We start from the raw sequence: 14,406 nt of genomic DNA, 5'->3' as shown, positions 1-14,406 counted from the left end.
AGCTGTCTATCGACTTTTGTGATCGTACTGTTTACTACAATGATTCTCCTCAGTGGAACTTGAGAGTACACTGTGTCTTTACTGCAGGATACGTTAATCTCGAAGTTACGTTGTTTGTAAATGTGTCAAGTACTGCATTCTTATGGACTGGACTGTTGATAAAGGAGATATTAATGTGTATGCAAGATCTAATTCAGAAACTGACTGAAAACGTTGTGTCAACTATTTTTCCTAATAAGTCTTCGTCAACACTGAATGTGAGACAATTTGATGATTTACAAACAAAAAACAAGTTGAAGCCAGTCAACACAGGACCAATTTAACGTATACAGGGTGTTACAAGAAGATACGGCCAAACTTTCAGCAAACATTCCTCACACACAAAGAAAGAAAATATGTTATGTGGACATGTGTCCGGAAACGCTTACTTTCCATGTTAGAGCTCATTTTATTACTTCTCTTCAAATCACATTAATCATGGAATGGAAACACACAGCAACAGAACGTACCAGCGTGACTTCAAACACTTTGTTACAGGAAATGTTCAAAATGTCCTCAGTTAGCGAGGATACATGCATCCACCCTCCGTCGCATGGAATCCCTGATGCGCTGATGCAGCCCTGGAGAATGGCGTATTGTATCACAGCCGTCCACAATACGAGCACGAAGAGTCTCTACATTTGGTACCGGGGTTGCGTAGACAAGAGCTTTCAAATGCCCCCATAAATGAAAGTCAAGAGGGTTGAGGTCAGGAGAGCGTGGAGGCCATGGAATTGGTCCGCCTCTAGCAATCCATCGGTCACCGAATCTGTTGTTAAGAAGCGTACGAACACTTCGACTGAAATGTGCAGGAGCTCCATCGCGCATGAACCACATGTTGTGTCGTACTTGTAAAGGCACATGTTCTAGCAGCACAGGTAGAGTATCCCGTGTGAAATCATGATAACGTGCTCCATTGAGCGTAGGTGGAAGAACATGGGGCCCAATCAAGACATCACCAACAATGCCTACCGAAACGTTCACAGAAAATCTGTGTTGATGACGTGATTGCACAATTGCTTGCGGATTCTCGTCAGCCCACACATGTTGATCGTGCAAATTTACAATTTGATCGCGTTGGAATGAAGCCTCATCCGTAAAGAGAACATATGCACTGAAATGGGGGTTGACACCACAATGTTGGATGAACCATTCGCTGAAGTGTACCCGTGGAGGCCGATCAGCTGCTGATAGTGCCAGTCGCGAAAATGGTTCAAATGGCTCTGAGCACTATTGGACTTCACAGCTATGGTCATCAGTCCCCTAGAACTTAGAACTACTTAAACCTAACTAACCTAAGGACATCACATAACACCCAGTCATCACGAGGCAGAGAAAATCTCTGACCCCGCCGGGAATCGAACACGGGAACCCGGGCGTGGGAAGCGAGAACGCTACCGCACGACCACGAGCTGCGGACTCCCAGTAGCCACTCATAGGCTGGAATGTTCCATGCTCCCTAAGACGCCGATCAATTGCTTCGAACGTCTTCCTGTCGGGACACCTTCGTTCTGGAAATGTCTCGATACAAACGTACCGCGCCACAGCTATTGCCCCGTGCTAATCCATACATCAAATGGGCATCTGCCAACTCCGCATTTGTAAACATTACACTGACTGCAAAACCACGTTCGTGATGAACACTAACCTGTTGATGCTACGTACTAATGCGCTTGATGCTAGTACTGTAGAGCAATGAGTCGCATGTCAACACAAGCACCGAAGTCAACATTACCTTCCCTCAATTGGGCCAACTGGCGGTGAATCGATGAAGTACAGTACATACTGACGAAACTAAAATGAGCTCTAACATGGAAATTAAGCGTTTCCGGACACATGTCCACATAACATCTTTTCCTTATTTGTGTATGAGGAATGTTTCCTGAAAGTTTGGCCGTACCTTTTTGTAACACCCTGTATATTCAACTGTGTTCATTAAGGCGTCTTAACAACGTAAGTATATTTTGAGAAACTCTGGACATTAGTTCCAGGAGTTGGTCAGAAACTAAAAAGGGTGGACAGCCATTTACCCAGACGAATTGAAATGGCAGCTCAGTTAACTTATTTTATATAAATAAATGCTGTTTCAAAACGGCAACACACTGAGTATCCTTTGAAAACGCGTCGGTTATGGTACAATATGTTGCAACAAAATAACGAAATGTCTCACGGATAGCTGACACTAATTTACCTTTTAATTCTTATGTAAATGTGTCAGTCTTTTCTATGCTTTTTATTCAGGGTGTAGTTTGTTTTACCAGCGAGCCAACGTGTCTGATTATTTACTTCATTTGCATGCTTAATTTGTAAATTATTGACGGTGACAACTCATTTCTGATAGAGCACTCTTGTGCGTGCACAATATCAAACATTACAGCACACACTTTTATTAACCTAATAAGGAATTATTTTTCTTTATTGTTTTTTTTCACCTTATACAAAGGTGGGCTGGCAGCGGATAAATCTAATCCGCTCTACAGCCACAAGTATTAGAGTAAAAGAGAAAATGAAGATAGAAAAGTAACAGATTGGTGGTTAAAAGAACAGTAGATACAAAAATTAAAAAACACGAAGCCGTTCACACTCGACGAAAAAACACCAAAAACTGTCGGCACTGCGCACAAACACTGACGACTTAGACGGTACAAGTGAACGAAGGAGTGTGGCGGCGAAAAACACTAAATCACAACACGATGGCACACACACGAGAAACTGATGGCGATGATCTTCGGCTCGCGAATGTCCACTGAACGTGTGCGAGTCTGGGGACCTGCCAAGAGTGGAAGAAAGGGGTGGGGGAGGGAGAGGGGAGAGCAAAGATGCCAATGGCAGAGGAGATGGTAGGAAGAATGAAGGTATGGTGGTAGGGGAAGCCTGGAGGAGGAGGGGGGAGAAAGGGAGGAGGGAGGGAAGGGGGAGAGAAGGGAGAGAGGGTGCCCATAGGAACAAACACAGGGAGGGAGTATCAAAGTTGGTAGGAGGGGTAGATGGAGGGGAGGAGAGCATCATCAGGGAGGGGGAGCTGGCGGAAGCCACCTTGGGAGAGGGTATGAAGAGTGGAGAGATGGAGAGCAGGTGGGACGTGGAAATACAGGCACGGCAGCGGACGGGGGTGGGAGAGGATGGGAGAGACAAGCGGGTGAGGAGGATCGAGTTTACGGGAGGTGTAGAGGATCCGTATCCGTTCGAGGAAAAGGAGGAGGTGGGGGAACAGAGTAAGGTCGTACAGGATCCACGTGGGGGAGGGGAGACGGATGCGATAGACGAGGCGAAGAGCATGGCGTTCTAGGATCTGAAGGGATTTGTAAAAGGTAGGAGGAGCGAAGATCCAGGTAGGGTGGGCATAGCAGAGGATAGGGCAGATGAGGGATTTACAGGTATGGAGGATGGTGGATGGGTCCAGACCCCATGTACGGCCGGAAAGGAGCTTGAGGAGACGGAGTCGGGAGCGTGCCTTGGCTTGGATTGTCCGGAGGTGGGCGGGGGGGGGGGTCCAGGAGAGGTGATGGTCAAGGGTGACGCCAAGGTACTTAAGGGTGGGGGTGAGGGCGATAAGACGGCCATAGATGGTGACATAGAAATCGAGGAGGTGGAAGGAAGAGGTGGTTTTGCCTACTATGATCGCCTGGGTTTTGGAAGGATTGACCTTAAGCAACCACTGGTTGCACCAAGTGGTGAATCGGTCAAGATGGGACTAGAGAAGGTGTTGGGAGCACTGCAGGGTGGGGGTGAGGGCAAGGAAGGCAGTGTCATCGGCAGGCATACTGGAGACGGTGGATGGGGGGTGAAGGCGGCGGCTTGTCCACCATATACAAGAGGTACAGAAGAGGGGAAAGGACAGAACCTTGGGGAACACCGGCGGAGGGGAAGGAGGGTAGGAATCCATGTTATGGATGGTGACGTAGGGAGGACGTTGGGAAAGAAAGGGCCCGATCAGACGGACGCAGTTAATAGGAAGGGCGAAGGTTTGGAGCTTGAAGAGGAGACTGGAATGCTGCACACTGTCATAGGCACACTCTATGTCAAGGGAGAGGAAGATAGCGGAGCGACGGGAATTAAATTTTTCGGAGGGGAGATGAGTGAGGTGAAGGAGAAGGTCATCGGCAGAGAAGGACAGCCGAAAGTCACACTGGGTAACGAGATGCTGGTGGATGCGTCGTGTAAGGATGGATTCCAGGACCTTGCTGTAGACCGAGGTAAGGCTGATGGGATGGTAGGAGGAGACAGCAGACAGCGGTTTCTCAGGTTTGAGGAACATCAGGATGCGGGAGGTTTTCCACAGGTCAGGGTAGTAGCCGGTGGACAGGACCACATTGTAGAGCCTGGCCAGACTGGAGAGGAAGGAGGCAGGAGCTTCACGGAGGTGGCGATAGGTGACATGATCGTGACCAGGAGCGGTGTTGCGTTTCATGTGGAGTGTAGCGATGAGATCCTGAGTAGTGATGGGGGCATTGAGTTTGGTGTGGGAAATGTTGTTCAAGTACTGGAAACCAGGGGCGAGGGGAGAGACAGAGGTATCAGTTCAATTTCCGACATCCAGGAAGAGGGAATACTCGAACTGGGGATCGTCGGGGATGGTAAAGACATCGGAAAAGTAGGAGGCAAAGTGATTGGCCTTACTAGGGTTGTCAGGGAAGGGTTGATCATCATGAAGGAGAGGGTAGTAGGGAGGGGGCTTAGATCCAGTAAGGCAGCAGAAGGCTGACCAGTACTTGGACGAGTTGATAGGAAGTGTAGCAGTAACACGGGTGCATGTCTGTCGCCAGTCCCGGTATTTCTTATCCGCGAGCAAGTTCCTGATGTGTCATTGTAATTGCCGGTGGCGTCGTAGTGTGTCCGGGTCACGTATGTGGAGGAAGGCACAGTAGAGATGGCAGGATTTACGGAGAAGGAGGACGGCCTGTGGGGGTTAAGTAGGACAGTGGGGGTGGATGGTGACAGAAGGGACATGGGCCTCCATGGCCTAAGACAAGGTCTGCTGGAGAAAGGAGGCAGCACGGGTAACATCATCAGGGTGGTGGTAGGTGAGGGGGTGGCTATCGACCTGGTTAGAGAGGGTATCCTGGTAGGCATTCCAGTCGGCATGGGTCATTACGAGGGTCGGGATGGGGGTCACAACTGTCTGAAATGGTGAGGAGGACAGGGAGATGGTCACTACCAATGGGGTCCAGGACATCCTCCGCTATGCAGCCAAGGAGGTTAGGGGAAGAGAGGATGACATCGGGAGTGGAGTTGGATTCAGGGTGGGTGTGCTGTGAAATGGGGACGAGGTCGCTTTGGAGGGAGGAGAGGAACCGATGCCACCGCCATAACCGGGCGGCTGAACGGCTATGGATGTTAAGGTCGGCGGCAATCACGTAGGAGGAGAAGGTATGGTCAGTGTGGGAGAGGAAGTCAAAAGGAATAGGGGCGTTGGGGCGGACATAGATGGTGGTGCAGGTGATGGTAAGGCCAGGGAAGAAGAGTCTCTTCTTCCCTGGCTTTACTCAGGTGTTCTGTGGGGTCGGGAAGGAGAGGTTGGAGCTGAAAAGGGATCTGGCGGTGGCGGCTTAGGCTACTCCGCCACGCGCTATCGGAAGGGGATTATGGGAGTGGTGAAGGAGGTAGGGCAAGGTGTGTACAGTGTGTTGGGGCTGAAGAAAGGTTTCATTGCAGAGGAAGGCATCCACGCGGTGGGTTGCGAGGGTGTGCAGGAAGAGGTTCTTGTTAACAGGAAGGGAACGGATGTTATTGAACAAGATACAGTGCTGTCGCGCTATGACAAGGAATTAAACGAGGGTGTCAAGAAGGGAGAAGATGGAATGGACCTGATTATGGGAGTAGGTGGCATACATGTTGAGGTGGAAGATGGAACGGGTGGCGAGGGATATCTGCTGGAGGGTGTGGGGGCACTAGAAAGGGTGAACATTTTGGAGGATGATGGTGAGGAACCTGATGATGTCATCAGCAGTGGGGGGGGGGACGAAGGGAATTGCCTGGAGGGGTGGGGGCGTCCAGAGGGCGGACAGGGATGGTGAGTTCAGGAGTGGTGGGAGGGGGTTGGGCATTACATTTCTGGGAGTAGCTGGGATGTGGGAGATTACAGATGTTACAGGAGCGAGGGGACTGGAGGTTGGGGCACTGCCAGGGGAAATGTGCCTGTTTACAGTGTGGGCAGACAAGGGCCTTGTGGCACTCACATGTAGTATGTGCGTTGTAGTGCAGACACCTCTGGCAGCGGAGGGATTGAGTAGGGGAACGGGAGGGGTCGACCTTGTAACATTGGTGGAAGAGGAGGGCACCCTCCTACAGGAGACAGTCAATGGAGGGGGCATCTTCTGAGAACACCCACATAAAGCGGGTGGGGCCGGCCAGGTTAAGGAGGCGGTAGACTGCCCGGATTGCACCTTGAGCTCCGCCAACACCTCCTTCTCTGTGATCATCGGATTATGCCGAGTGATCATGGTGGTGAGGGTCGGTGGGCAACGCGGGGGTTGGGGTTGGTGGGAGGGTGATAGGGAAGGAGCAGGGGTGAGGGAGGCATTGGGGCCAAACCGGGTAATGGGGATGCGAGAGAGGATGTCTGTGTGGAGGGTGGGGCTGGGGGAGGAGATGAGAACAGAGTCCCTTCAGGGAGTGAGGAGGGAGATGGGGGCTCCGGGAGAGTGTTGGCGAAGGAGTAGTGAGAGGTTCCGGGCTTTGAGGAGGGAAGGATCAGGACGAGAAAGAAGGTATTTGTAGGAGGAGGGGTAGGAGGAGGAGGAGGAGGAGATAGCAGGATCAGGTGGGGAGAGATCCATGGCATCCTGGAGGGAGGGGAGGAGGATGGGACGGGGCCTTTTTGGAAGCGGAGGAGGCAGAGGTGCCACTAGGGCGTTTGACGGCGACGGAAGGTTGAGAGGAGGCATGTGGGACAGGGGAAACAGGGAGGTGGCGGGAAATGGCAGGTCCCGGCGTGGACACTGGAGCCGGCGCCGGAGATGGGGATGGCGACGGTGAAGGCGATGGCGATGAGGAAGATGATGGCGATGGTGTAGGTGAGGACGAGAGCGGGGCATGGACCATGGCCCTCCGGGCCACCACTCTAGCAGGGCTGCAGTAACAGGGTGAGGGAGGGGAGGGAAAGGGTCAGAGGGGAATGTGCTGGAGGAAGAAGCTGGGGATGGGATGACAAACAGTGAAGGCGAAGGGAGAGTGAGAAATGGAGGGATGGAATGAGGGGGGGGGGGCGATTGGGCACACCACATAATGGTAGTGGTGGTGGTGGAGGGAGAGGTATATACTATTGCGGTTGTGGTGGTAGTGGTAGTGGTGGTGGGGGTTGACATGACGACAAGGAGGAAGAGAGACAGGACAGGACGAAAAGTACAGAAGAAAACAGGAGACGGACAAAGACGGACAAAGATGGACGAAGACGTACAAAGACGGACGAATACCGGTGGAACTCCAACTGGGGCCAAAGCCCCACTCCGCTGGCGCTGGTGGGAGGCGACCACAGGCAGGAACGCTGGCTGGCTGGCTGGAATGCAGGCAGGAACGCTGGCTGGAACGCTGGCTGGCTGGAATACTGGCTGGCTAGCAGGAACGCTGGGTGGCTGGCAGGAATGCTGCAGCTGCTGCTGCCGCAGACTGGGCCGCCGCTGCAGCTGCTGCTGCTGCTGGCTGGACCGCTGCTGGCTGGCGGGCTGGCTGGCTGGACCATTGCTGGCTGGCGGGCAGGCTGGCTGGACCGCTGCTGGCTGGCAGGCTGGCTGGCTGGACCGCTGCTGGCTGGCTGGCTGGCTGGCTGGCTGGACCACTGCTGGCTGGCGGGCTGGCTCGCTGGACCACTGCTGGCTGGCTGAGCCTGCAAAAGCCCTAACGCTTCAATAAGAGGCGAACGCCACTGTCGAAGGGCGGTACTCATTACGAGGTACCGCCGGAAATGCCTAATATGGAAATCACAGAACCTTTTAGAAAGGAGAAAAAGGTTTGAGGACCAGACGCAAACCAGCAATCATCCCCCTTACAATTCCACACTCATAACCACTACCCCACTAAGACATTGTGGAACAATGGGCTCTGTACTCTAACTTACAGCTCATATAAGCTTTATGTAATTATGTGGAAATGAAGTCCTATGCTTCTTGACAGAGCGTAGGGGAACGATGCAGGAGACCCGCTCCACCATACTAGTCAGGGTCCTAATGGAGGTGGTATGCCGTTGCCTTCCTCCGACCGTAATGGTGACGAATGATGATGATGAAGACGACATAACAACACCCAGTCATCTTGGCAAGTGAAAATCCCTTTCAGTGTATTTGAGATATTTATTGCTTTCAAGAATATAACGCCATATATGGAACAATAACTATTCTCTGGACCAGCTATTAACTCGTAGTGACGTCAGGCGTCAGACGAAATAGATGTCAGTTAATCAGCTGATCGGCCGGCGCCAGTCAACAGAGTTCGCGCGCTGACCGCTAGGGGCGCTGTGAGACGCTTTCTCCTTGCTGCAGCGCGCGCTCCATGAATTAAAAAATTTGCTTTGACTTTTTTAATATTCCAGTTACTGTTTCATCACTTAATTACCAAAAAACTGGTAATATTCGTTACACTGGAAATGTTTCACAATGTTTTTCCTGCTGTTATGTGAGCTTAAAATAAACTTCTCGTCTAAATAAAGTCTTGAACAGAATCACACAGAACAGAGATCGCAAGTACAACACACACAACTTGTGACAGTGGTGACCCCGACATGATCGCAGCTAAACAGACAATAAATCAATAGCAAAAATGGCTAGCAGCGAACTTCAAGAATCAGAAATCGGTGCGGGAACGAACCCGCCAACCATATCAAGACTGGCCGTACGGCTACCGCCGTTTTGGCCTCACAACTTAGCGTTATGGTTTGCACATACGGAAGCGAGTTACCTCTGCGCCGGAGTGACCGCCGACTTCGTTAAGTTCGCATTGGCGTTCAATCAGCGGGACCACCGCTATGCAGCTGAGGTTCACGATATTATAACTTCATCTCCGAACACAGAATCAAACGCGAACCCTGTTGACATGCGCCGGCCGATCAACGGATTAACTGACATCTGTTTCGGTAGACACCCGACGTCGCTACAAACTCTATGACTTTTGAATTTTATCACATGTGTGAAAATGCTTTTATTGTTTGATACATACTGCATAATACGATTCAACCAGCTGAATTCCACGCTCTTACGACCCTCAGCGTGTTTAATCCATATTTCCATACTACACTCCTGGAAATTGAAATAAGAACACCGTGAATTCATTGTCCCAGGAAGGGGAAACTTTATTGACACATTCCTGGGGTCAGATACATCACATGATCACACTGACAGAACCACAGGCACATAGACACAGGCAACAGAGCATGCACAATGTCGGCACTAGTACAGTGTATATCCACCTATCGCAGCAATGCAGGCTGCTATTCTCCCATGGAGACGATCGTAGAGATGCTGGATGTAGTCCTGTGGAACGGCTTGCCATGCCATTTCCACCTGGCGCCTCAGTTGGACCAGCGTTCGTGCTGGACGTGCAGACCGCGTGAGACGACGCTTCATCCAGTCCCAAACATGCTCAATGGGGGACAGATCCGGGGATCTTGCTGGCCAGGGTAGTTGATTTACAGCTTCTAGAGCACGTTGGGTGGCACGGGATACATGCGGACGTGCATTGTCCTGTTGGAACAGCAAGTTCCCTTTCCGGTCTAGGAATGGTAGAACGATGGGTTCGATGACGGTTTGGATGTACCGTGCACTATTCAGTGTCCCCTCGACGATCATCAGTGGTGTACGGCCAGTGTAGAAGATCGCTCCCCACACCATGATGCCGGGTGTTGGCCCTGTGTGCCTCGGTCGTATGCAGTCCTGATTGTGGCGCTCACCTGCACGGTGCCAAACACGCATACGACCATCATTGGCACCAAGGCAGAAGCGACTCTCATCGCTGAAGACGACACGTCTCCATTCGTCCCTCCATTCACGCCTGTCGCGACACCACTGGAGGCGGGCTGCACGATGTTGGGGCGTGAGCGGAAGACGGCCTAACGGTGTGCAGGACCGTAGCCTAGCTTCATGGAGACGGTTGCGAATGGTCCTCGCCGATACCCCAGGAGCAACAGTGTCCCTAATTTGCTGGGAAGTGGCGGTGCGGTCCCCTACGGCACTGCGTAGGATCCTACGGTCTTGGCGTGCATCCGTGCGTCGCTGCGGTCCGGTCCCAGGTCGACGGGCACGTGCACCTTCCGCCGACCACTGGCGACAACATCGATGCACTGTGGAGACCTCACGCCCCACGTGTTGAGCAATTCGGCGGTACGTCCACCCGGCCTCCCGCATGCCCACTATACGCCCTCGCTCAAAGTCCGTCAACTGTACATACGGTTCACGTCCACGCTGTCGCGGCATGCTACCAGTGTTGAAGACTGCGATGGAGCTCCGTATGCCACGGCAAACTGGCTGACACTGACGGCGGCGGTGCACAAATGCTGCGCAGCTAGCGCCATTCGACAGCCAACGCCGCGGTTCCTGGTGTGTCCGCTGTGCCGTGCGTGTGATCATTGCTTGTACAGCCCTCTCGCAGTGTCCGGAGCAAGTATGGTGGGTCTGAAACACCGGTGTCAATGTGTTCTTTTTTCCATTTCCAGGAGTGTAATATGAATCACAAGCCCGTCACATTTTCATCGATTAGTGTCACCCGTGTCTTATAGCTTCTGAGATGCTTGTAGATTCACAGCAACACCATCATTTTCAGTCCTGTGCGACAAATACAAAAACGTTGCGTCGTGACGTTATATGCAGAACGTGGAAAGCTTTTAGTAAAGCTGTACTTGATTATGATACGCGACGGCAGCTGTGGATAACAGGCAGATACGTGAAGGCAGCCGACGCTTTTGGACATACAACCGTGATATAATTTGCGCTGCTCTGAATCACATATTATTTATTTTCTTTCTTCCTAAGTTAAAGGCAATTTTTATAATTTTAGAAAGTCCACGTTTTATTTTACACAGAAGAGCCAAAGAAACTGGTATATATGCTTAATATCATGTAGAAACCTCCGCAAGACGCAAAAGTGCTGCAACACGATCTGGCATGGACTCGACCGACGTCTAAAGTAGTCATGGAGGGAACTGACTTCATGAGTCCTGCAGGCCTGTCCATAAATCTGTAAGAGTACGAGGGACTGGAGATCTCTTCTGAGCAGCACGTTGCAAGTCATCCCAGATATGCTCAATAATGTTCGTGTCTGAGGAGTTTGGTGGCCAGCGTAAGTGTTTAAACTCAGAAGAGTGTTCCTGGAACTACTCTGTAGCAATTCCGGACGTATGGGACGTCGCATTGTCCTTCTGGAATTGCCCAAGTCCGTCGCAATGCACAATGGACATGAATGGATGCAGGTGATCAGACAGGATGCTTACGTATGTGCCACCTGTAAGAGTCGTATCTAGAAGTATCAGCGATCGCATATCGCTCCAACTGCACACGTCTCGCACAATTACAGAGCCTCCACCAGCTTGAACAGTCCCCTGCTGACATGCAGGGCCCATGGATTCATGAGGCTGTCTCCAAACCCGTACACGTCCATCCCCTCAATACAATTTGAAACGAGACTCGTCCGACCAACCAACATGTTTCCAGTTATCAACAGGCCATTGTCGGTGTGGACGGGCGCAAACGAGGCGTAAAGCTTTGTGCCGTGCTGTCATCAAGAGTACACGAGCGGGCCTTCGGCTCCAAAAGTCCATATCGATGATGTTCCGTTGAATGGTTCGCACTCTGATACTTGTTGATGGCCCAGCATTTAAATCTGCAGCAAAGTGGGGAAGGGTTTCATTTCGTCATGTTGAACGATTCTCTTCAGTTCTTGCAGGATCTTTTTCTAGTCATAGCGATGTCGGAGATTTTATGTTTTACAGGATTCCTGATATTAACGGTACTCTCGTCAAATGGTCGTATGGGAGAATCTTCCCTTCATCGCTACCTCGGAGATGCTGTGCCCCATCGCTCGTGCTCCGACTATAACACCACGTCCAAACTCACTTCAGTTATGATAACCTGCCATTGCAGCAGCAGTAACGGATCTACCAACTGCGCCACACACTTTTCGTCTTATAGAGGCGTTCCCGACCGCAGCACCGTATTCTGCCTGTTCACATATCTCTGTATCTGAGTACGCATTCCCATACAAGTTCAAAAATCGTTGAAATGGCTATGGGATTTAACACCTGAGGTCATCAGTCCCCTAGACTTAGAGCTACTTAAACCTAACTAACCTAAGGGCATCACACACATCCATGCCCCAGGCAGGATTCGAGCTTGCGACCGTAGCAGCAAAGCGGTTCCGGACTGAAGCGCCTAGGACCGCCCGGCCACAGCGGCCGGCACGATACAAGTTTCTTTGGCGATTCAGTGTAGTATCGTCATCACTCATCGTAGCAAAACTATGGATGATCAACAGATTCCTTCCACGTGGGACTGGCTGTTTGTGTTTTCCTCATCATCCTTTCATCATAATCGCTTCTCAAGTCACCGAAGTGGCGTCAGATAAAAGCACTAGCACCAAGAGGGCCGATCATCCTAAATGGGGCTTCGCAGCCAATAAAGCTATGTACACATTTCATCTCATTTTACTGATATGTGAGCGCACGCGTAACAGCTTGAATACAATATTTATACTGTCCTCAACTTTTTTAATTCACACTTCCATACTAATATTATTAAATGTGAAAGCAGCTGTCTGTTACATTTTCACGACTAAGCCGTTGGACAGATTTAGATGAGATTGGTACGGAGATAGCCTGAACCACCAGGAAGAGTACAAGCTACCTTAGAAAGTAAAAGAAACTGACTATTAAGATTGTGAAGTAGAGGTTAGAACATACTTTTTTATATCAGTAAACATAAACCATGTTAAAATTATTCAGCTTGTTGCATAATGTGCACAGTGTGTAGATGTCAACGCGCCTCCACATGCAACACACAGCAGCAAGGGCGCACATTCCACATCATGGCGCGGTGAGGCGGTAGGGGAAGTTGCACATCATGAGCTTTGCTTACCTGAACAGGTAGACGCGTAAGGACGGCTGCAATGGATTACTTACTCATATTCACTCATAACAAAACTACTGATATGCTAATGCAGCTGCGTGTAACAGCTAGTTCAGGGATAGTTACATAAAAGGCGTATGTTACATTTTGAATAACAATACTGTAGTTTAACCGTAAATGTCATTTTCAAAAAAAAAATGTGTGTATATTTGGGTCTTTTGTTAGATATTCTCTCTGTGCCAACAGCTAGGTTTTTCTAGCTAGATAGGAGCTTGCCGCAAAAGCTGAAGTATGAATATGAAGATTGGGGGCTGACAACATCCAGATAACTTAGTATTAGCAGTAGGAGGAAGAAATGCGGAAGACCTAGATACTGAACGAACAAAAATCAAAGGATTTCAGGTGCTAGGGAGTGCAGCTACCGTCCAATAGCAGGACAGTAGGACAGTCGATGACGTGAATAATAAAATGACCTACGGGAAAAGATCGGTAAGGCAAGTCAACTGTCTTCTCTGGAATGGCAATTTAACCAGACGCAGGTGTGTGTGTGTGCGTGTGAGCGTATTTATGTCGTGTGTCATCTGGAGTAACAATTTAACCAGACGCAGATGTGTGTGTGTGTGTGTGTGTGTGTGTGTGTGTGTGTGTGTGTGAGTGATTGTGGTGGGTGTCATTCCACCTCTACCCCCCCCCCCTCCCCCGCAAACAAAAGGGAAAGGACTGCACTAACCACTGACGTAAACAGATTATGATGATTTAGTTGAAAGATTTTGTATGTGTTATTGTTAGAATCCGTTATTATTTTAAGAATCTGCGACATTTTAAATGTATGTGTTATTGTTAGAATCCGTTATTATGTTAAGAATCTGCGACATTTTAAATGTGAAGGTGATCACAGATTATAATTGGCGGGGGAAGCAAGGACGCCCATACGACGGTTTTTGGGGCACCTATGGGTATGGAGTATTTTAAATATTTTGGAGATGCTGACGACTTGTAAGTAGTCATAAAAAGTTCCAGTTACGAACTTGTTGAAAACCTGCGTAATACCGACTGTTAAACCATTTTCATTGAAGAACTATATTTTTTCCTTTCTCTGAGTGGTGGGGGGGGGGGGGGGGAAGGGGGCGATGCCGCCCTTGCGCCCAGGAATGGGAGTCCTTTGGGGGGAGGGGGATGATGGACAGTAAAAAATTATATTTCTCTCCCTCGTCCCTCCCACACCTCTAGAACCGAACCCTGGACCCGCGCATGTTATAAGGTTACAAAACTAAAACGGCAAAGCGAGCCATCTACAGGTCGACTGTTGAGAGTGTTGCTA

Source organism: Schistocerca piceifrons, chromosome 5 (genome assembly GCF_021461385.2).
Source record: "Schistocerca piceifrons isolate TAMUIC-IGC-003096 chromosome 5, iqSchPice1.1, whole genome shotgun sequence".
Taxonomy (NCBI): domain Eukaryota; kingdom Metazoa; phylum Arthropoda; class Insecta; order Orthoptera; family Acrididae; genus Schistocerca; species Schistocerca piceifrons.
Note: the sequence above shows the minus strand (reverse complement) of the source record.